General features: G+C 37.4%; 1 long non-coding RNA gene across 3 annotated transcripts in view; it reads right to left on the minus strand.

Moving 5' to 3' along the window:
* Positions 1 to 109: 109 nt before the first annotated feature.
* The window catches only part of LOC125619791, a 39,034-nt gene continuing 15,091 nt past the window's right edge, over positions 110 to 24,052 (minus strand). Inside the window, exon 2 of one of the 3 annotated variants that reach the window (XR_007351383.1) lies at positions 110 to 703. This is a non-coding gene — a long non-coding RNA (uncharacterized LOC125619791). Of the gene's footprint in view, positions 704 to 14,625; positions 16,101 to 18,012; positions 23,052 to 24,052 lie in introns of those variants that run through there. The other 2 variants (XR_007351384.1, XR_007351382.1) reach the window with 2 other exon arrangements.

The following is a 24,052-nucleotide window of genomic DNA, read 5'->3' on the forward strand; positions in this document are numbered from 1 at the left end:
AGATGAGAGACATCGTACTATTTCCCTCATTTCATAGATGGAGAAACCAAGGCAATGGAGAGTAAGTAACTTTAGAAAGATCCAGGAAGAGGCGGAGCCAATTCCAATATTCATCAATATTGTCAATATTTATTAGAGTCCGCCCTGTGGCTGGCATTGCTCGGTGTTGAGTGCTGGAGTGGTACACGAATCAGGCGAGGTTCTGTCTTCATGGAGCTTTTCTTCTAGATGTGGACGACAGGTTGAAAACCAAAAGAACAAATATCAAACAGACAACGAAAAAGCAGTGAAGGGAATACTGGGGTAATGTCACCAAGTCTGACCAGGTCACTTTAGATGATAGGGCAAGGAAACGGTGACAGTTAAACTGAGGCTTAAAGAATGAGAAGATGTCACCTATCCAAAGTGCTATGGGACAGGGCAGAGAAGAGGTTATTGTCCGCTTGTATTTAGAGCTTGAGAAAAAGTTGATCAGGGGAAAGAGGAAGAGGTAAGATTACATAGGGTTTATGGATAATAATCAAATTATTCTAAGTCCTATGGGAAGGGTTGTACCCAGAGTAGTAAAATGATATGATTCATATTATACAAACATTATGCTGTTTTGATCTGTAGTTGATATAGATACAGGAGTAGGGAGAAGAGTTGGGAGGTCATCGCACGGAACTGGCTGAGGAGATGGCATCTGGAACTTCAGTGGTAGCTGAAAAAAAGGAGAGAAGGGAGTCAGGTGGGAAATATTTTGGAAGTTGATTCTACAACTCCTATTCATGGATTGAATGAGGAAAGTAGGAAAGGGAGAAATCTATCTCCTATGTCTTTTCTTTCAGCCACTGATTGACTGCCTCTGCTATTTTACTGAACTGAGGCTAACTGCAGCAGAAGCTAGTCTTGAGGAATGAGGTGAAATTTAAGAATCTTCTGTTTGAAATGTCATTTTGAGTGACTTTTAAGTATCCAAGTGAAATTTTAAGGAGGCAATTGTATATGAAATTAGGATTTCAGGGGTCCATGTTAAATAGTAGCCTAGTGAGGTTTGATAACATCACAATAGAACATCTATAGTTTTAGTATTTCTACTCTAGAGAAGAGTCCTTTTTTTTAAAGTATTTCTTGACACTGAAAGTTTCTACTCTTATAGAAAAAAAAAAGGACTGTATTTCCCACCACCACCTCTGTGCAGTGGTAGTGTTGATCAGGATGAACTCATAGGAAGTGAGGAAGAGTGGTTGGGAGACTGCAGGCGTGTGTGAGCCTGCAATCTTGCACACAAGATTCTTGGAGAAAATAGGTAACTCAGGATTGTATACTGGAGGTAAACAAAGCTTCCTAGGAATAAGACTTGTCAAAATACTGCTATTAAAATTTGAGCTTTGAGTAAATATAGAGACTATGCCCAGGAATATGGATAGATATAAGAATGTGCTCATTCCCATAGCAGACTGGTATAGAAAAGGAGTAGGTGACATTGTGTGGAAGATCTGCAAGATGAGACCATACAAGGTAAATATGAATCCACACCAAATCAGAACAGAAATCATTCTCTCAGCTAAAGCTGACAAAGGGTTTTTAGTGACCTTTAGTGATGAGGAAACTGGAATGCTACATAAGAACCTAAACTGTGCATTTATACTCTGCTAAATGCACTTATGCCTAAGTCAACTATATAGTAAAACAAAGTATATTTAAATTCTAGTTTAGTTTCAATCTTTTTAGACTAATCAATGTTACTTTTCTTACTAAGTTCAAGGGAAGGAAAATCTACACATTTTATGAGAGACTTCCTGGCTATTGCTATTAAGATTCTGGTCTTAACTGGTGGGCAGAACCAGCTGGCAGACCCTCTCTCATGATTATGTCTTAGTCACATTGATTCCTTCCTTGAAACATGGTGGACAAGCTGCCATATTTCCTGTGTGAAAGAGAGCAGAGAACATTCCTAAACAAGTCGTTGTCACTCAAGGTAGACCTCACCAGGAGAAGAGGGAGGTGAATAAAGATAATAGAACAATTGGCACTTCTAAAATGGGCTTGAGCATGTCATCTCAGCTGCTGGGAGAGGACCTGAGAGATGGTCAGAAACACAAAGGCACTGAGTGCTGAGAAAGTATAGTTGTAAGGAGTTAAGATGATATAGAGGAGAGGGAGAATTTTAAAATTTATCTTTAGATTTCCAGTTTTGTGTAAGGTTTATTATTGCACAAGAAGAGTTCTATACTTCTCTTTCTTGACCAGAGCCAATTTGTCTCTGGAAGTCAAGAACATGGATATTCATTTCAGACCTATTGCTGGCTGGAATATTACCCTCTCCTTTAGACCTTGCCCAAGTAAAATGCTCAGGAGGTCAAGAAGAATCATTCATCCTTGGTCAGTTAATGTTTACATATATCTTTGTATGCAGGCAATTTTGCTGACTAGGCAATTTCCTGCGGAAGGGTACTCTGAGCCGTTGAGGACTAATGGAGCAAGACGGAGGATTTGGCAAACTTGGTACCCAGTGACCTGGATATTCTCCTGTATTTTCCAGGATATCAAGAATAGCTGGGATAATGACTAAATCAGTAAAGTCACTTTCTATAGAAAGTTCTGTTATTTTATACCAGTAACCATGTTCTGAATTTATATAGTGTTCCTTTATTTGCTTTCCTACATGTCCATAAGCAAATATGAGAAAATAAACTATATTGTTTGGTAGACAAAAACAAAACAAAACAAAAAACTGGAACTCATGTCAGGCCTTATCAAATGCATTCTTAAAAGCACAGGAGCATATATACATGGTGCATGTTTCAATGAGAAATGTATCTTTAAAATGAGCATGGATTTATAGAATGTAAAAGCTAAAGGAACACTAGAAGTGTTGCAGTAAGGTGTTTCTCAAATGGATTTTGAAGCTTAGACTATTTTCTTCAGGTGAGAGTTCTGCAGAATACAGTTCCCACTTAGACAGTCTGTATTAAATGCAGAAGCCCATTTATGCACAAAGCGGGCGAGACAGGGCTCTTCTTCTCTTAGCGTCCTCCACAGAACTGGTGCTGCTCATCAGGCTCATTCCACTGGCTGCCTTGCATTATTGCTAAGGAAACTGTGGACCAAATTGGCCCAAGCTCACGCTGTGAACATTTTAAATACTGCTAGAATGTGGTTCTATTGACTCTTGGCCCATTGCATTATCCACCCCCCCCCAAAAAAAATTAAGTGGAATCAGTGAAAAAAGAAGTGTATGGTTATTGATGTTGTTATTACTAGATCTTTCTCACTTTCAAAAAGGAGTTGGGTAGTTAAAAAGAATCAGGTGCTTTTATGCCTTGGTCTTTCTGTTTGGTGTTTGGGAATAAAAAGCCAGCTTTCTTAAGTAAGGACTTGAGTTCTTGTAGCCTATACCTAGGTTATCTATTGGGTGGTATTATTATTATTATTTTCTTGCTGTGCTGGGGATTGAAACCAAGGCCTCACACATGCTAGGAAAGTGCTCTACCAATGAGCTCCATCCCTACCCTCTTTAGCATTATTGACAACGCCATAATTTACCCACCTGTCTCTCCAACGTCTTGGAGACCTAAGCTGATCTCTGCCTACTCTCCAGATCCAACGTGTCTTTGGTGCTGTTCATTATGCCCTCCTCCAGCTGCCCTCCTCCTGCATTTCTTCCTACTGATATGCTACAGCTTACATAACATCTCACATCTCAACTCCTCCATGACATTTTCCAGAGGTCTCACCCTTTTTTCTATTATAGACTAGCAATTACCAAAGGTCACCTGATTTTAGTGTTAGGTTGTGTGTCTCTCTTTTCTTTCCAGTTTCTAACCATGGGGGAAAAGCTGGAAACATATCATATTCACAGTATCAGACATATATCCATATTAGAGGTCCCCAGCCATTGGCTGAATTGACTATCACATAATATATAGAAAAAGTCTTATTGCCAGGTTCTTATTACATGCAAAGATGGAGGTATAAATGGCTGGTACACAATGAAAATAAATCACCTGAAGTTTTGAGTAGGTAAGAGCTATCCATCCAGCTCATGCAGTTCTGTATTAAATTCCTCCCAGTTTTAAAAATTATTTTTGAGGCCTTGTATCTCAGTTGGCATATGATTTCATGATTAGAAAAATAAACTTTTTTCTTTTAAAAAATCTATTTCACAAATGTAATGTTTTTCTGATGTGGTTTTCCTTGAATTTATGAAGGTTTTAATTTATGTATGTATGTATGTTATCTCTTCATCTATCTCTATCATATAAGATAGCGGGAGGCAGGTTTAAAAAGCGTTTCCTTTTTGCTTCCTGCTGGATTACAGTCTTTATTGGAAGGCTAGTTATCCATCTTTTTTTGTTCCACTGTAATAACCTTTCAAAATATTCTTGTTTTTAACAAGAGGCCATATGACATTACAATTAAGAGCCATGCCTGGGTTTGAATCACAGCTTTACTACCCAGTTGTATGAACTGGGCAAGTTAATTTAACCCTCTGTTTCTGTTATGCTGACTGTAAAATGGGGATAATAATAGGACTTACTTCCTAGGGGTGCTGTAAAGACTGAATGAAGAAAGATTTAAAGTGCTTAGATCAGAACCTGGAACATAACAAATGCTATACTGAAACTAGTAGTTATTCTGGAACCCTCTCTTTACTCTTCCCACCTGCAACCGACAACCTCCTACACATGCTCTTCAGCATATTATTGAGCATTAGTTATATGGCCAAGATGCTATACAGGCATATCCACCTCAAAAAAAGTATTTCTGCAGGAGAGGTATTAATAGCAGTGAAATAATTCTTTAGCAAGGCTATCAGTATAGGGCTAACAGATTAAAGTACTAATGATCTTTCTCATAAATCAGAGTATATGGAGGAGTGATTAGAAATATAGTCACTGCATTAAAAAAAAAGCTTTCAGATAATACTTAGCATGGACTTTTTCACAGGGAACTTCAATGTATTATTGAAGTGTGAATAGAGCTGCATATCTCAAAAAGCCACTCTAGACTGTGAAGTTTGCTGATGTTAAAGAAGTGCAAATATGTACAATTAATGGGTGAACACTGAGCAGGGGTGGTTGCTGACTCAGCCTAATGCTGAGCTTCATCAGATTGATATTATTTACAGCTCTTTGGGAAACAACTCTGCATGCATGAGCTGGTTTTAATGACCCTGTTACTTGCCATCAGTCTGCATCATAAGAGTAGCCTTCATGGGCATTTTTCCTGAGTTCTGAAATTCTGCAGTTTTTTTCCCCCTTTATCTTTACATTTCTAAAGCATATGTGTTTAGTAAAGAAAGACTCCAAATTGTACTCATCGTGCAGGATTGGGCACGTAGATTTTTCCACTTGGGGTTTTAAATAGATTTGTGGTTTTGGAAATCTGCAGAGGTAAAGCCGCCCTATTTCTTTTCCAAGTGGACAACCTCCTTTCTTAACCAGATAATTCAGCATCCATTAAAAATTTCTAGTTTTTTTCCATCTTATTTGTAGATGCAACTCCCAAACCATATGTTTACCTTAACGTTTAATGTATTTACATACAGAAACAAAATTATGGATCCTTAATTCAGAGGAACTGCAGTAGTCAAGAAGAGCGTAAGAGGCAATGGAATTTACATATAAGTTTATGTATTGTTTGTAAGCCATGAAAGTTGTGGCATGGCTAAGGAGCCTGGCAAGTAGTTGTATAGAAAAGCATAAGTCTAATGCCAAATACCTAAATAAAAGCCAAAAAAAATTATGCCAATATTCAGACAGCCTGTCTACATAACATCAGATAGCCAGATACTTGAAAATATCTGCATAATGGAGAGTGTTTGTCTAGATTTATCTCATGCATGATGTTCTTTAGAGTACAGTGGGCTTAATGATTAAATTAGTTCTTGGCAATCTCTAATGCAGTCTTCTTTTATAAAAAGAATTTTTTAATTAATCTTTTTTCAGTACTGGAGATTGAACCCGTGGGTTCTCTACCACTGATCTAAATCCTCAGCCCTTTTTATTTCTGTTTTGAGATGAGGTCTCATTTATTTGGCCAGGCTGGCCTTGAACTTGTGACCCTTCTGCCTCAGTCTCCTCTGTCTCTATGATTACAGGTATATGCCCAGCTAGTTAAAATTTATGTTTTTTAAAGAGCTATCTTCTGGGTGTGTGAATGTAGCAGCTAGTGGAGGAATAGAGGTTAATCTAGTCATGTTATGCTCTAAGAGGTCCCTACTTATCTAGGCATAATACCACCCCAAAGAAAGGATCCCTTAGTGGTCTATTAATTCAACTCCAAGGTAAACAATTGTCCCAGAGATTGATTTAATAACTGTCTCTAGAAATGATACAAAAACACCTAGGAGAATTGGCTTTTGTTTCTAGAAGAAATCAAGACAAATATTTTGTTTTGTTATCTCGATTTACTATCATGCATGGCCATATGCATGTTCCTTAGCCAATCTGAGCCTCAGTTCCTTGATAAGTAATGCAGGCATAAGAATACTATTTCGGAGTACATATGAGGTTAAATAAGAACATTTGTGTTAAAATCCTTACCCAAGACATGATGCATAGCAAGGGTTCAATAAGTAGTAAGTGTAGGGTAGGATCTAATACTTAGGCACATTGACAGAACTGTGAATGGCTGTTAGGGTAGTTGTATTCCAGCATACAATAGCAAAGGCACAGGTGTCTGATGCTTTTCTCTCCCATTTACTGAGTAAAGTAAGTTTAATTTTTAATAATGGCGACTTGAGGATGCTCTGTTCTGCAGTCTTTAGTGAAGAATGCTTGACTAAAGGGCTCTCTCCTTGAGGGAGTTAAGTTAATCGCTAATAGCCCTTCTGTTAGTCTTTGCTGCCCAAAGGGATTTCATTCTCCGATTCCTTTTTCACTCTTAAATGAGGCCAAGAGAGATGATGCAATAGGAGGGAAAATTATTATTGAAGGCAATATTTATTGCTACAAGATTTGAGTTCCAATTTGCTAAGGATTTTTAGAAATTTTAAAATAGGCAAGTGTTCTACCACTGAACTACATCCCCAGGCCTAAACAGAGAATATTGAAGAAGTGACTTCTGAGGTGTGGATGCCACTTAGTTTGAGTCTCTGAGTTCAGAGAGAGACCCTGAGAAGCTGAGACAAAGACCTCTGAGAATGGGTATTGGCCAACTAGAACATGGGTCTTGGAAAGGGAAATGAAGACACTGGTTCCAGAATCTTTCAGGTGATACCTCAGGTCTGTGAGTGGTAGACTTCAACCTTCTGCTACTGGAAGGAACTAATTTGGTTGGCAAAAGTAGTATTGCTAGGTGACTTAGATAGAAGCCAAAGCCCCAAGGAGAAAAGATATATCCAGGAGGCCGACCAGTAGGAGCAAATTTTCTCCTCTTCTTCTGGCCTTCCCCTCTTCCATTCACCCCCTAAAATCTAGTAGGGACCCAGACGGCAAAGCAGAACTGTGGACTGAAGAGCACCAGTCTCAGAACGAGGTGTAGAAAAGTGTGTTGGAAGTGAAAGCTTAATAATTCCCACAAACAGTAACCAAGAAACTAGGAGAGATCTGAGGATGGCTTGGGCCTCTCTCTTCCCAGCTGGATCTGTGGCAGCTCCCCTAGGACTTGATGCAAATCCTCTGATGGTCAGAAGATGCTTCTGAAGACTCAATTAGCATGACCTTTTCAAATAGATCTTACAATGTATGTAGCTTCAATTTGCCCTGAGAACATTATGAGAATTTATGCCATGTATAATTTCAGTTCAGACTAGAAAAGTGTCCAGATGCATATTATTTTAGTCAGCTTTTCCATTGCTGTTAACAAAACACTTGATAAGGACAACTTAGAGGAGAAAATGTTGATTTGGGGCTCATAGTTTTGGAGATTCAGTGCATGCTCCGAGCCCAAGGTGAGGCAGAACATCATGGTGAAAGGGCATGGTGAAGGAAGGCAGCTCAGGAAACTGAGGGAGAGAGCTTTACTAACCAGGGACAAAATACAAACCCCAAAGATTAACCCACGGGTTAAGTTAAAATGCTCATAATCTAATCATTTTACTTCTGGATATTTTTGCATTGTCTCACACGTGAGCTTTTGGGGACATCTCATATCAAAACCATAACACGTATGTATTAGAAAAGGGGAAGAAATCTTCACTATGCAGAATTTTAATTTTCTGTCTGCTTTCAGGCAAAAAAAAATCCAGTTTTTTGTCTTTCCCCAAGATTTAGAGTTATGTTTATGCCATAGTTAGGTAAAATTTGTTGAAAAATTTACTTCTGATAGTTATTTTTCCTTTCTTACTGTTGTCTTAAAAGTTTTTTTCCACTGTGATCATTTAGAGATTATTATTTCACTTTTATAAAAAAATCTTTTGTATTTAATGACTCAAAATTCCCATATGGAAAACCACCTTCCAGTGAATGCATATTTGTTCACCCCATCCACATGTTTGGTGGCTAATCTGTAGCATTGATGAGTTTAGTTATCCAAGTTTGGTAGATTAAAGAAAGTTAGGTTCTAAAATAGCACAAAGAATGGCATCTTCACCACTTATATATTTCTTCTCCTATAGCTTCCTTCAATTATTCCTTTTAAAACTGAGTACCACATTTCCTAATATCTGTATGTGCCTAGGGAAAAAGTATTTTTTTAGAACAATGATATTAATAAAGGTAACTATGTGAGCTTAAACTAAGGCCAACCTTCATAAGGCTAGTTTCTCTAGCTCAGGTTGCCATCCAACAATGCCTTGAAAAATCAAATAGTTCTATGATTGCTGAAAGGTCAGTGGTATAGAAAGTATACAGGTGAAAGAGAAAGAATCTGAAACAAAATTATTTTGTTGGAGTTTTTTTGCAGATGAAGAACAAATAGAGTAGTCATTCAAATACCTATCACCCATGGTTGATCCCAATGTGTTCTCAAAGAGGAGTGTATAACATCTTAGAAGAGAATTTCAAACCTCTATCTTGAGCAACTTAGCCAGTCCCAGTTGACGTGCTCAGTTTACAGCTGCCGTTCACGCATGCAGGCTGACAGATTAACTTGATACACTTGATTTCAACATCAGTGTTGGATCAAGGAGAGTCCTAGCAAGCATCCTGGATTCAGAGAGGTGATTGCTCATGAAATGCCAAAGTTGGGTTCTGTACAAAACTATCTAAGAGAAATCCATCTGCGAGATGCCTTTTCTTCATCAAGTGCAGAATTTACCATAAAGAACACAATAATAATGCTACCTGCTGCTTTGCTTGTGTCTGTTTTTCATTTAACAGCAAGAATCCTCAAATTATATAAACATGTAGAGGCTTTGGTGCACTTTTAGGGAAGGGAAGAAAGAGACCCAGCTGAATCAGCTTCCTAAACTACTGCATTATTTTACCCTGATGGTTTTAATTAGAGAAAAATAACTGCATTGAGACCATCTGCATATTCATAATGTGGAACATATGGTTGGTTTGAAAAAGAAAGTGCATTAATAATCATGCTCCTTTCCAGTCATTTCTCACATTCCAGGTTATTTCTTTGAGAAATAATATATTTGAAAAATCTGTTTACTCTTTACATGAGCAAAATATTCTCATTCCTTTAGGTTTTGTGTGTTGCATCTGCTACTATTGTACATTTTAACAACTAATGCTGAGAGAGAATATGTTTGTTGATGATTGAGAATGCCCCATCAGTGAGTTCAAAATACTTTGCACATGCATGTTTATATTGTCTCTTATTAAGCATAAGTTACTAGAATTCAGTTTATGGAAAGTCTACTAGAATTTTCTGAGGGCACGATAAAGACTCAAAACCAAGATGGCTGTGTAGCATGCATGTATACATGCTTATGTGTGTTCTTGCCAGTGTATGTGAGAGCCTGTGTATCTCTCCAAAGACATAATGTCATGCATATAATTTTGACCAAGTGAAATAATAAGCCATTGTGAAAACTAAGATAATTAGGTATACACAAAGTAATTCAGACATGTTATTCTTGTAAAATAAAAAATGAGATGAAATGATTTTTCATCTTAAAGTTCTTAATGGAAAAAAAAGCAATATCTAGTTATATGAGAAGTAAATAGAAAACTAATGGAACTTTTGCCTTTTTGTCTGGCTTTTCATGTGGTCACTGGATCAATAAATTCAATTCCCAATGTGAAATAACAAACAAAAAACAACCAGAGAACTTGCACTGGCATAGGTACCTTAATAACAAAACAGAAAAGGGTATAAACTTGGAGGAAAAAGATTAGGAAAGAAATGAAATTTTATTCCTTGGAGACCAAGCTACCATGTTTGTTGAGTAGGGGTAAAAGGGAACAGGGGAAAGAGAATTTAGAAGATGGAGATGTGTGTGCTGTGAAGAATTTCAGGAAATCAACGTGCTCCCAAGGAGACTGCTCCAAAGCTTGCAGGTCCGGTGAGCCTCGACATGCCTGAGTTATTCTTGGTGTTCCAAGATGCTGTGCGAGCTCCAAGAGCTCAGAGATACAATTTCTTCTTTCAGACTTTGGTAAGGAGCGTTAGAAGATTGAATGAAACAACTTCCAACTTGTTGCCTCCTTTGGAGATTAAATTAATAGAGGTATGTCAGCAAGTATTGTTCATTAAAAAGACAAAAAAAATGTTAAGGCAATCATTGACATTGAAGTAACCAGTTATATTTTTAAGAACTCAGTATCTTGCAGGAGAAAACACTCTGACTTTAGTAAGGCCATTTGGAGATTTATAGTATTTCACAAAATTTACTGTGATAATTGCCAGATCCAGAATGAGTTTGCTTTTAGAAACACTTACTGAGTGACTCCTTGTAAAGGAACTGACTTTATCTGAATTAGTTTCCTTTGTCTCCCCTCACTCCTTTCGATTAGGACACCACACCTGTAATTTCATTAGATACAGTTCAGTTATTTATTTGTTTAGAAATAAATGACATCAATTACATTGTCATAGCTCTTTGAATAGCAGGAAGAATGACTTCCTTGTTTTATCTATCTTCTAATTTCCAGTGATAATAATACAAGCTTTTGCATTTGGTTTTTAAATTTGCTTCATGTTGATTATCATTTTATATATCCCAAAACACCCTTGGCTTTTTTCTTTACTGCGAATACAAAAATTTTCACTAGATTTATGATAGTTTTTTGTGCGTGTATTTATCTTGGCTATAAGCAGTGTGGCGTAAGTATTCTTTTTGCTTTAGGTCCCAAATTGTTTTATTCATCCTACTAATGACTTTCTTTTTCATCCATGAATTTTATAGTAGTTGGAACTCAGTTATAGGTGATGAAATTGTCTCCACTTCTTTCAAGGGGACAGATTGTACTTAGATGTGGTAAATCTAGGTTTCAGTAAAATATGGACAATTTGATAAATCCAAACATTTTTTTTACATATGCTTCCCCCTACATGCCAATTCAAACATAACTTGGAATAAAAGATCTTCATCAATAACCATTTTCCTTTCCTTAGTGACTTAAGATAGGACTTGATATATATCACTAAATACTGTGTACTTATCAATATTTTTAACAAAAAATCAAATCAGCAATGCAATATGAAGTGGCTAAATCATATGATGTAAACCTTTCTTTTTAAAAATTGTGATAATATGTAGTGCAAATAAAATTTATCATTTTGGCCATTTTAAGAATATAATTCTTTGGCATGGAGTATATTCATATTCTGGTGCAACCACATTGACTATTCATCTCTTGAATTTTTCATCATCCCAAACTGAAACTCTGTACCCATTCAATGATAATTCTTCATTTCCTGGCAACCACCATTCTACTTTCTGTTCTATGAATTTGATTATCCCAGGTACCTCATATAAATGAAATTATACAATATTTTCTATTTTATGTAAATGTTCTCTTTTAAAGTGGATCTTGCAACACTAAGGCGATGACTTGGACTCTCCCATTTTCCCCTCCACCTCCCGTCAGTTCCAAACTCTATTACCAATGGAATATGGTGGGAGGCCTCATGATGTGTTCCCTGGGTCCTAGTGACATCATGCTTCAATTACCTTCTCCAAAGACAAATTCATTTCACGTCTAATCAGACTGATTGAATGTATCACACTAATATCAGAGTAAGTTATGTGAGGTAGGGAAGTAGAAATATACTAAAGTAATAAAGTAACGGGGATTATTCTGTGTCGTGTGTGTGTACCTAAAAGAAATTATTTTGCTTACTAAGTAACAGTAATAACTGATCTTCATATGTCAGATTATAGTTTACCAATCTGACATTTTCCTATCAAACAATTGTCTCAAAAATATTAATCTGTATCTCACATTTAGATACTAGGATTAAGGTTCAGTAAGATTAACTCACATTCATAAGTCAAGTGAATGGTTTTGCAGGGCTCCAATGTCATTCACATGTCCAGTGTCTGGCTTCCCATTCTGGTGATCTGATCAGGAGATGCAGCCTTCTCCTTTTAATTTGACCTTCCAAGAAACCTTCCCCTATTTCTAACACTCTGCTGCCCTCTCTAAGGACCAGACATTTAACCTACCCATCCTGAGTTTTCATGAGGGTCAGGAGCTTCCCATGTCTGGCAAAGAGCTTCCCCCCAGGAGCTGTATTTAAGGATTATGAACTCTTTCCTCTCATCAAAACTAGGTCACATTATAGATAGTGGGGAGAAATAGTGTGGAACTAGTTGAGAGAGGCAGCCGACCAAGTTCTATTACTGGCAACAAAAATGGAAAAGGGCCTTATGTCAAACTCCAACATGAAATTGCAAATGATTAAAATAATAAAAAAATGATGCCAATGATTTTTAAAAAGGCTTTCAGCATCTAAGGAACATGGCATAGAACGTATCAATTGACTCTACGATCTCCCTGCTGTACCTGTGTGAAAGGGCTGTGTGGGAAATACAGCAAAAGGAGGAAGGTACTAAGCAGAAACCTCAGGGCTGTACTTTCCTGACTCTTGGAACCTCACATCCCCGAGAGTATTGTCAGTGGTTTTTAATTTTTTTTTTTTTAAATGTAGCTTGGCAGGGCTGTAGAAGTGTTTTATTTTTTAAACCCTTGCTGAACACATCCATTGACAGAACAGTGTTCTGCTGGTCCTGAAAGCCTGCCAAGGCAGGAAAATGAGTTAGGCTACATGGATTCATCTCTCAGCTCCTTCTCATTCGCTCCTACTTTCCATGGCACTTTGATCCTTTCTCTTTTTCCATTCCAAATTGGTCCCTGTGTATCCTGTGCCAATTGGCACACTTCTATTAAAGAAATATTTTGCTAATAATATCTTAGCTCTGAATCCTCTGCCTCAGTCTCTTTTATCCTATCTAGGTATAAAGTAGATTGTTCTAAATTCTACTGTTGAATCTTGCAAGTACAAGCTAGATTGCTTACCCTTAACTTCAACTTATTTATTTATAGATTCACCAGACCTTTTTTTTTTTTTTTGTAAAGGTTCATGTTTCTACAAAAATAATTTTTAAACATTATATAACATTTTATTTTAACAATTTGATAAAAAGATAATCATTACTGAATGTATAGTGGTTTGCTAATTTGTGAGCGTAGCCTACTATATGGAGCTATTTGAAATATAGTTTTCAGTTGGTAAAAGTGAATCTTATCAAGAGACACAGAAGGCTTTCTAACAAGCTGTGCCATACTGGACAAGTTACTTCATCTACTCTCATCTTCAGTATGCATCAAAATCAAGCAGCGGAAGTTTCCACTTGCTTTGGGCATTAAAATGCAATGACTGTATGAATTTATAAAATAAGGAGAAAACCTGGAATATTGCCTGGGGACTCCTAGGAGTTATATTTCAGATGCTGTTGGCTGTATGTTTCTAGAAATCAATTTCCTCATTAGTTTTCTTTCAATTTATTTTGAAATTCTCTGTTTCTAAATTCTGCCCCTGTATATGGAGAAGCTACTGGCTTCTAGAAATAAATAAGTTGAGTTGTGCTTCAGTGAGGAGACAGAAAAAAAAAAATCCAGAGTTAGAAGAGTAACTTTAAGGCAATGATGTCTTGCCATTTGTTTTTGGTTTTAGACGTTGAACTGTTGTCAGACATAATATGACTTCTGTGCTTGGTTTGAATTGTGTGGCTTGGTTTACATGAATATTTTATCATTATACATTAACTTTATCTGGAACATGATTTTTTAAAGAGTTCTATTTGAGTAAGAATGTTTCTATTATGCCCTGGGCCCTACTGTTCTATGAAATGTACTTTGAATATTATAATAGAACTCCATTAGAAACAGGATTAAAATGAAAGCATTTCATTTTAAGAGAAACTTTTCAATAATAGTACATAGAGAAGCTTGATAAAATTCTTAATATTTAATAAGGTGGTTTATAAGTTTGAACAATATTTCTTTTTTTCTAATTTATTTTTTGGTGCATTATAATTATATATAACAGTGGAATTCATTGTTACATATTTATGCCTGCACACAATATAACAATATAATTTGGTCAATTTTGCTCCTCAGTACCTCCTCTTTCCCTTGATCCTCCCTTCCTCTGCACTCCTTCCTTTATTCTACTGTTTTCCCTTCTATTTTCATGAGATTCCCTCCCCACACATCTTTCTTTTCCTTTTTCTTCTCTAGCTTCCACATGTGAGAGAAAAGATATAACCTTTGACTTTTTGTTTCCCTTATTTTACTTAACATCATGGTCTCAAGTTCCAACCATTTTCCTGCAAATGATATAATTTCACTCTGTTTTATGACTGAATAAAATTCCATCATGTATATATCGCAAATTTTCTTTATCCATTCATCTGTTGTTGGGCACCTAGACTGTTTCCATGACTTGGCTATTGTGAATTGGGCTGCTGTAAACATCAGGATGCATGCATCACTATGGTACGCTCACTTTAATTCTTTATGATATACACCAAGGAGTAGGAGAGCTGGGTCATATGGTGCTTCCATTCCTAGTCTTTTCAGGAAAATCCATACTGATTTTCACAGTGGTTGTACTAATTTACCATTCCAGCAGTGTAAAATTATTCCTTTACCCTAAATCCTCTCCAGCATTTATTATCATTCGTATTCTTGATGGCTGCCATTCTTACTGCAATGAGATGAAATCTCAGTATAGTTTTGATTTGCATTTTCCTAATTGCTGAAGATGTTGAACATTTTTTTCATGTATTTGTTGGCGATTTTTGAACAATATATTTCATAGAGGTAATGTGTCTCTACATTTCATAAAGGAAGATTGTCTAGGATTTAAATTGGATGACTTTGGGCCAGCTATATGAGCTTAGACTAGTCATTTTCCACCTTTGAGTCTCAGTTTTTCATATGTAAGATGGTACAATAATAATTACTTCATGGTAGAAGAGTTAAATACTCTCTTGCCCATAGCAGGAACTAAGCAAGTGGTCTTGGGATAATTTTTTACTAAGAGATGAGAGACTTTAATTCTCCTAACCACATGGTACACTATTTTTTTTCTTATGGAATTGAAATAAGCATTTGCTGGGTACAATTGTGCAATTTAACTATTACTTTAATAAATTTGCTTTTAAATGATATCTACTGATTACTTCCTCCGTAGCTAGAATTGGCCTTTTATTACATACTCACCCTTAAAAATTACACTGTCAGCAAAGCAAGTCAATGACTCACCAGCTGAACTACTCCCTGTAAAATATGGTCTTCATTTTATATTTCATTTTGCTTCTCTGCTGGTTTTCTGACCTGAATAAAGAACATTTCCTTTTCCTCTGTCTTCCTTTTATTCAACATATATTTATTGAGTGTCAGTTACTAGCAAGGGACACTTCCAGGTCCTGGGTATAGAGCAGTAGATAGTCAAGAAGGCCTTCTTTCAATCAAGGAGTCAATGAAGTACTCTTTGGGAGAGCCACTTAAGTTGTGCAATCTTTGCAATATTATATCTGTTCTTTTTTCCCTCTGCTCAGAGGTTGCTGAAGTGCTTCTGGTGCTCAGGCCATCTTTACTGGAACAACATCTTCTAGATGCAAAGGGCCATCTGGTTTTGTCTTACCCTCCTCATGATTTTCCACTTGATTGCTTCTCAGAATGCTTGGGAAGTCATGTATGTCAAGGATCACTGTTTCAAGGATCACTGATCAATGTTTCCTATAAACCTTTCCACTTGACCTGTACAACACAGAGTGAGAAAGTTTGGAGATTGGGTGTATAGGTGTTAGGGACAAAGTAACAACATCTCCTAAGCACCATGTTTTGGTACTATGCAAAACATTTTCTTTGTATCCCCATACCCTGATAAAAATCCTGTGAGATGGCTATTACAACCATTTATATTGTGGAAGCATCTCAGAAACATTAAGCTACTTGTTTAAGTCACCACCTAATAAGAGGCAAAGCCCAATTTTCATGCCCATATTTCATTTACCATTCCATGTTTCCATCTATGTCATGGTACTTGTTTGGGGGGGTCACCTATTTGCTCTGATTCTCATAATGAATATAATTCACAATGCTCTTTTTCTAGCCACCTGACGCTTTATACACATCAGCCAGAGATACACTAATCTCAAGGATGGAATTGAAGCCAAATACTCATGGAACAAAAGAATACAATAAAATTAAAAAAAAAAAAACTTTGAAAAATCCAATTTTATTTATATGAAGGAAAAAGCCAAACATTCAACCAATGGCAATAGATATGCTATTTGTTGTAGTTGTTGGCTTAGTGTCCCTTTCTTTGAGAAATCATCTTTCTCCCTAAATTTCATGTGGTTCTGGACATATTTTCAATCAATATATCTGGCCTCCAAGAGATAGCACCTCCCAGCTACTTTCTTTCAGTCATGATGGGAATGTGACTCAGGCTTGGACTATCCTGTTACCTGACACCCTAGGCCACATTGAAGCTTCCAATAGGAGAGTCATGACCTAAGGTGAACCAATAAAATCCTTTGCCAATATTGGCAGGTAGATGGTAGGAAAGGAAAATTAATTTTGGCTGCAGTTACAAAGTTGGGAAGCCATAAATTTCTCTGGAAAGTGGTTATTTTTTAAAACAGCAAAGGTTATTTGCAATATAAAGCAAAAGAAGAAAATGCTCTTAGTCTGTCTCATTCTCAGGGTGAGGAGTGGAGATTGAGAATGAGTGAGGAGAAAGAGAGAAACAGTGGAGAAGAGGCAAAGAGAATCCTGGCAATATTGGGTTCTGAGATCTGGGTTCCTATAGCTTCAAATCTGTGAGAAACTTAAGTAGATTTTGGTCCAGCTAGTTGGAGTGAGTTTCTATTACTTGAACCTAAAAAATTTCTGATTAATATATTGGGAACGTTCCAAGAAGCCATAGAGAGCTATTGATTCTTATTCTCTGGAGAACATAGACTAATCTGATCTTTTATCAGCCCACATTCCTAGTGTAGTCCAACAAACTTGTATGGCTGTTTTTTTGTGTTGTTTTATTGATACCTACATTAGCAAGGGCAGTTCTTCATTCTCAATCTAAACAAGAAATTTTGGAATCTACAGTCTGATGATCACACAATTGACCATAGTGACCCTGATTTAGGTCTAAATCAATCTTTTATCTTTTTAGGTCAGCTAAAAAGATGCAAAAAAGGAGGTACTCTTCAAAATGTGTGGACCCAACACTCATGTAGCACTACTGCTATGGAAGAATTCAAGAGACTTCGGATTTTTTCATTACCTGTATTTAAAATAACCCTGAGATTTAGGGTGAAAGTGGTTGTCTTCTTGCCTACAAAATGGAGAGAGATGAGCACAGGGTACTTCCATGCTATTGTTGTGTTCTTAAAAAATGGCACCTAAGCTGGATGCTTGCAAACCAATCAGATGACAGTGGTGATGTAATTTATAAAGTAAAAAAAAAAAAATAAAACTGTAAAAACAATCACAATACATTGTATTGTATCGAAATACAATACAATGTATTTCTTATTAAAAATTCAAATTTTTATACATTTGACCTAAGGTAATGTGATGTGCCTGGAAGTAAAACATTTCTTGAACTATAACTGTTAGTAGAAGTTTTAGTCCAGAACTCTATGGCTTTCTTTCTTTTTTTTTAAACTTTCTTTCTTTTTTTTTATGTCAAATGAAAACTTGGTTTTGGGCCCCCCTCAAACTTCTCAGCCCCTCCAAGACTTTTCAGAATCTGGGCATCACGTGTATATCCACAAGAACTTTTCTCTTTAGCCAATGAAGTATGCTCAATGTTAGTTTCTACATACCCCAGTTCAGCCAAATGGCAAGAAGTACTAAATGCTGTGGATTTAATACTGTCCTTGCCATGCACCAACATGCATGATGTTTGGCAGGTATAAAAGGAACTCTGTTCCCCTGGGACAGGAATTACTGGGATACTCTGAGCCTTGAGTGCCTGAAGTAGACCCCTGGGTACCCACATGTTCACATGTAAGCCTCCTCATGCCCTGTTGGGAATCTGCTTTGCAGTTTCCTGCTGGGCTCAAGCCAAGTCAGACAGGCCCTTTTCTATCAGTCTCTTCTCCCTGGTCTTTGGATCTTGTTCTTTCTTAACATAACATACAAGGCTGTGCGTGACTTGCTCTCATAATTTTCCTTGATTCTTTGCCTCAAAATTCATCCTCTGGCAATATACCACTTTTTGTTTATAAAAGATTCTGAAGTTTTCTGCTTAATTTTACCCATTCAAATGTGAATTTAAGTTCTCTCTTCTCGTGAAGTTTCTCTGACTGCTTAAGCCCATGCCATCCCTTCTACTTTGCAGTCCTCTTAATTTCTAGATCCCCACATAAACCCTTCTCCTTATTCTCCTCATCCCATGTTGCCAGTTTCTGTTTTCATACCTATGTTGTCTCAAGGGAAGTTTTAACTCAGGCAAGTCTGAGTTCAGAGGATGTGGGGAACTCAGGGACACACAGCACTAGGAGGCTTGAGGTGGGAGTTGCAGGACAAGGTCAGAGATGAACTGGGTCAGAAATGTCTGAAAGAGGTTAGGCTCCTGGGGGCATCAAATCTGGTTGGCACAGAGAGGACATAGGTGTTTCATGAAAATGCTGGGATCAAAGCATTGGTTAAGCAATCTTTTCCTGATAAGAATCCAGGTAGCTTGTGGCAACAGGGGAGGCTCTGGCAATATACAGGTGGAGTAGGAAGAAGTTTTCCTCCATCAGTAGGAAATGGTGCTGCTGGGCTAGCAGGTTGGGGCAGGAGTGAGGAAAAGATGAAAGGCAGTGGAGAAAGAAAAATGGAGGGAAGGCAGGAGGGGAAGGGCAGGAGGAGAAGATGGTAGAAAGGCTAGCAGTGAGAGAAGAAGAAAAGAATTCAAGAGTAGGGGAAAGAAATGGAATGAAAGAGAAGATAGAAGGTAAGGTATAAAAGTGATCAGAAAGGAGAAAGCAGGGGGTGGAGTAGCTCAGTGCTCAACTTGCAAGAAGCCCTGGGTTCCATCCCCAGCAGCAAAACCCAAAACCAAAACAAACAAACGAAAGTAGAAAGCGAAGGCAGGAAAGGTAAATCTGAGGCTCATAGCTGCACATCACCTGCCTGAACAAATTTGCACTCAGTAGTCATGTGAGGCAGTAGGTAGAGTCATACTGCTTCTCCCTAAAATCACTGTCTGCTTTCATCTCCCAAACATATACTTTGATGTGGACAATTGCCATTTTTTTCCCTCACCTTCTACAAAGTGTTAACAAAAGCACTTCAAATGTTTTTTGGCTACAATTAATTTTCATTATGTATTATATAGCCATGGCATATATTTAAATGCATTGCATATATTATACACGTATTATTCATTACACAAAAATACAGTATGATTGCTATGCAAACACTGTTTCAAAACCAATTTCCTAACCCGCACACTGTAGCACCTACTTCTGCCTTAATTATACTGCTACTTTGAAACCTAAATTCCTGTGTGGAACTCTAGGGCTTTCATAGTTTCAGTCACAACTCACTTGTGGATTTGAGGCTGTGATGCATTTCCTGGCCTCCTTAGAATTGACTCATCACTCAGCAAGGTCAAAGTTAATAGGTGGTTGGGAAGGTAGTTCATGATTCCTTTTTAATATCCATGTAAGAATAGCATCAAGAGTTGTGTATATCTAGCACTTGAATATATTAGCTAAGAAATGGATTAATGAAAATAAACAATATTTCGATGTGCTATATTTATAATATTGTTTATAAAATAAACAATATTTCAATGGGGCTGCTGTGAAGATTTAGAGACATACTTCAAAGAGTACCTAGCCCAAGGTACTGTTTAATATTATCTATTACTATCTTTATTTTTATTATTATTTGTTTAGTGCTTACAGTTTAGCCTGAAATAACTTATTTGATCTTCATGACCACTCATAAGGTAAACAGAGCAAGTGTTATAGCTCAGATTTACTAGTGGGGAAATTGTGTTTTGTCCCACATTAGGCACAGGCTTACCAGGAGGAACACACTGGAAGTTCTTCACTTGCCTGGTTCATGATGTCCACATTCTTATGAGGCTCAACCAACTAAGTCAGCAAAATAAAAATGCTATTTTTAAAGGGTCACAAAATAATATATGGGATGTTCTGACAACACTTGGTAAAGGATTTAATCATTGTTTACTGCTTGGTATACTTTTAAAAATATTTTTAGTTGCAGCCAGGGTTTATTTCTGTCCTCTTTCTCCATTATCTTTCAAAATTGGGAAAGTAATACTCAAAATTTGAAGACTGAAGGGCTACTGGGAACAGGGTTCAAATTATATTGGCTTCCAAGCTGCTCCATTTTATTAGTGCATCTAAAACTGACATTTGCTGGTGACTGTGTGTAGTTTTAAACAGATCCTTTGTTGAAATAAAGTGGGGTGGGGGAAGCAAGGCAGTAAATCCAGGGCTGGAATCAGACAGCCAATTTCTGACTTGCTCTGTGACTCTTGACAAATCATTTAATATCTATAGCTTGTTATCTTCCGGTGAAAACCAGGGCAAACACCAGGGCAGAAGTGTCATGGGACATTGTGATTACCAACAATAAAAAATATATTGAAACCATTTGTCCAGGAGTAAGTTTTTGACATGCAAGTCAGAATGCTAGATTGATTGAAGGGGGCTCACAGTTTGGATGCCCTTGGGGGATATCATCAAAGGCACTGCTGGTGGCTACTGGACACAAATTTTTATTCAAAAGCTTTAAGTCTGCTTTGGGCCTTGGTGATTTTACTAGAGGACAAACTGCAAGCATTGCTACTGTCTATGGAGGATGCATATTAATTCTTTTCCCTATGGTCTCTAAAGGATTGCTCAGAAAAATCCTTAAGAAATTAGTTTGGATTCAACTGGCCAAAGTTTTTCCTCCAAAAGGTCTAAGTACTGGCTGTGCACCATTCACGTTCTGGAGGCTCTGATGAAGTCTGTACTAAATACTTTCTGGCACATTACAAATGTGTGAAACCTGAGGGAATGAAGAAATACAAGTCTAAAGAGATTGTGTTTTCTCTCACATCCATGTTCTTCTTTATTGAATTGCCCATGAGTGTTGGCAGCCTTAAATCAGAACTTTCTGTAGTTCCACTGAGGAATAAAATAGACTCTGGACCTTCCATAATTTTAAAGGTCCTCAGAATAATCAGGTTAGGATGAAATTTGCTTGGAGCCCAGTTCATATCTGAAATTGCTGGTTCTCTTCCATATTGCTATCCACTCCTAGGTTATCTGATCGAGTGCTGGCTTGCAATCCATTCATGTGCTGATGCTCCTGTGTTACATCGCTGAACCAGACTTTCCCCTTGAACTTTAGTCTACATATCTAGTTACCTACTTCACATCTCCACTTGGCTTTCTAAAAGCACAAGTCTAACACGATCAAAACAAAAATCCCTGTTTTTCCCACCAATGATTTTCTTTTCATAATCTTCTCCAAATCTGTCAGTGGCAAATTCAGTCTTAAAATCTATTCAGTCCCCCACTTGACTCTTTATTCCTTCTTTTCTAATGATTCATATTCAACTCCTCAGCAACTCCTATAAGGTTCGGTTTTCAAAATGTCGGTAGGATCTGACCACTGTGTGCCACCTCCTCCACCACCTCGCTGGTCCTTTCGCAGAGATTACTTTCCAACTACTCTCCATGTCTGTTGTTGCCAGAGTTTTCTGTGTGATTCTTTTAAAATGGGACACACATTTGATCACTAATCTACTGGAAACTTCTGAAATTTTCCTATGAAATGACAGTAAAAACAAAAGCACCACAATTCCCACACTATTCTCCCTCTTTCTCCTCTTTCCTGAGAGCCTTCCTCTTACTCTGTTCCAGGGACTGTCCCACTTGTTCTTCCTCTGGATTCTCAGGTCTCTGTACGTCTTGTTCTCTTTTCCTGGAACGCTCTTTTACCAGAACCTGCAAAAGCCACCTTCTCGCCTCTCAAATTCTGGATTCTGAAAATTACTCCCTCCTCTCACTGATACCTTTGCACTATGAGTCTTAACAACCTGGAATAAAGCACTCTCACTTGTGTTTTCCCTAAACACCATCTTGGTAAATTGTCCCTTTTTATAATAAGCCTCCTTTGATTTGTCCTAATTTGCATATGTATTTTCTTTCCTGCTGTGACCCTGAATAATACCATGGTTGGAATCATATTTAGGGTTTATTGGGACTGGAAGTGGACATAGAAAATAGGACATAGAAAAGAGATTCTGGGATTCTCTCTCCTAAATTCATGGAGTACAGGGAGAATCATCTTGTCAGGGGAAGTTGGGAATAGGTCATCTATGGCATGGAAAGATATTGCTATCACCTAACTCATCACTGATGGTAGTGTAGAATGATATGCAGATGGAGAATAACATGAGATCAAAGTGTCAACTTGAGACTACAAAGACCATGGACTATACTGGCTTCTTTCCCTTAAGAGCTTACTTAGGGAAAAGAGAAATGAAGAGATACAGATTTACATAATAATATATAATAATAAATATCTGTGGAGAACAAGAAGACTTCCATGTCAGATTTGAGGAAATTCCTGGTCTCCTTCTGTTGCAGGACACATGGTAGGCTGAGGCACCAGCTGAGGACTGATATAAGAGATGTGGAACTGCAGCATCAGTTAAATGCTCAAGTCTTCCAGATTTCTCATCTAAAACAAAACAAACAAACAAAAAACTAGATGGGAAGGAGTTGTACCCTGAGGCAGGGAATTGAGAAATTTGAGTAGATACAGACAGGAATGAGAATTTTGATCCTCCAAATTCTTTTGTTTGGGGAAGAATCTCTACCAAACTCCCTTCTCCAAAATAGTCCTCTTCTGTATGAAAGCTTTTCAGTGGTTGATTCTAAGGCTATTGATTCAAGACTTGATTTTCTTCAAGACTCAACTTCACTAACTCTCATTCATTTTAGACCTAAAAAAGAGAGTTGTTTTCCAATATATCCTAGTATGAGAAGTACAAATATGCCTCCATGAGGAAGGGGCATATACAAGAGGACAGAGAAATTGACCAGTCTGTACCAGCAGGAGCCTGGGAATATGGTGTGGGAGTAAATTTCTAAATATTTTAGAGCAGGGGAGAATACTACAAGGATGGAACAGTAAAGACACGGACATAGTCACACTCACCTGGAAGTCTATATTCAATATGCCATCTCCAGGGCCTTAGAAGATTACTAGTAGTGTGCTAGGTTTGTTAATTGAATTCTGGACTCAGGTGTGGAACTTGCCTGACATATTGAGAAGAAAGAGTTTGAAGCCTTAGGAAGATGAGAATATCTGAATGAATACATTTTAAACAGAACTGCCTAGCAATTCCCCAGTCATATCCTTTAGGAGGGCCCAAGGACCCAGCATTCACCAAAGTGTTAAATGCATTATTGTGATGGACACCAGTTTTCTTGAAATGTTCTCTGGTGGATTCTTTGAGATCAAGAGGGATAGTGCAATGCAATGGAGATCATTAATCTCAATGTGAGTATTGGGACTATTAGACTTGTAAAGGACATTTATTAGCAGATGATGGTCAGAGGTGAGCACTGTTACTATAATTAGCCATAGGATTGGAATGGTAATGATAGCCTTTTGATCTGTGAAAATGCTTAATTGATCATTGAATTTCTAGAAAAAAATACATGAGAGTCTTCTAA

The sequence above is a fragment of the Marmota marmota genome, unplaced genomic scaffold, assembly GCF_001458135.2.
Source record: "Marmota marmota marmota unplaced genomic scaffold, marMar, whole genome shotgun sequence".
In the NCBI taxonomy this organism is placed as follows: domain Eukaryota; kingdom Metazoa; phylum Chordata; class Mammalia; order Rodentia; family Sciuridae; genus Marmota; species Marmota marmota.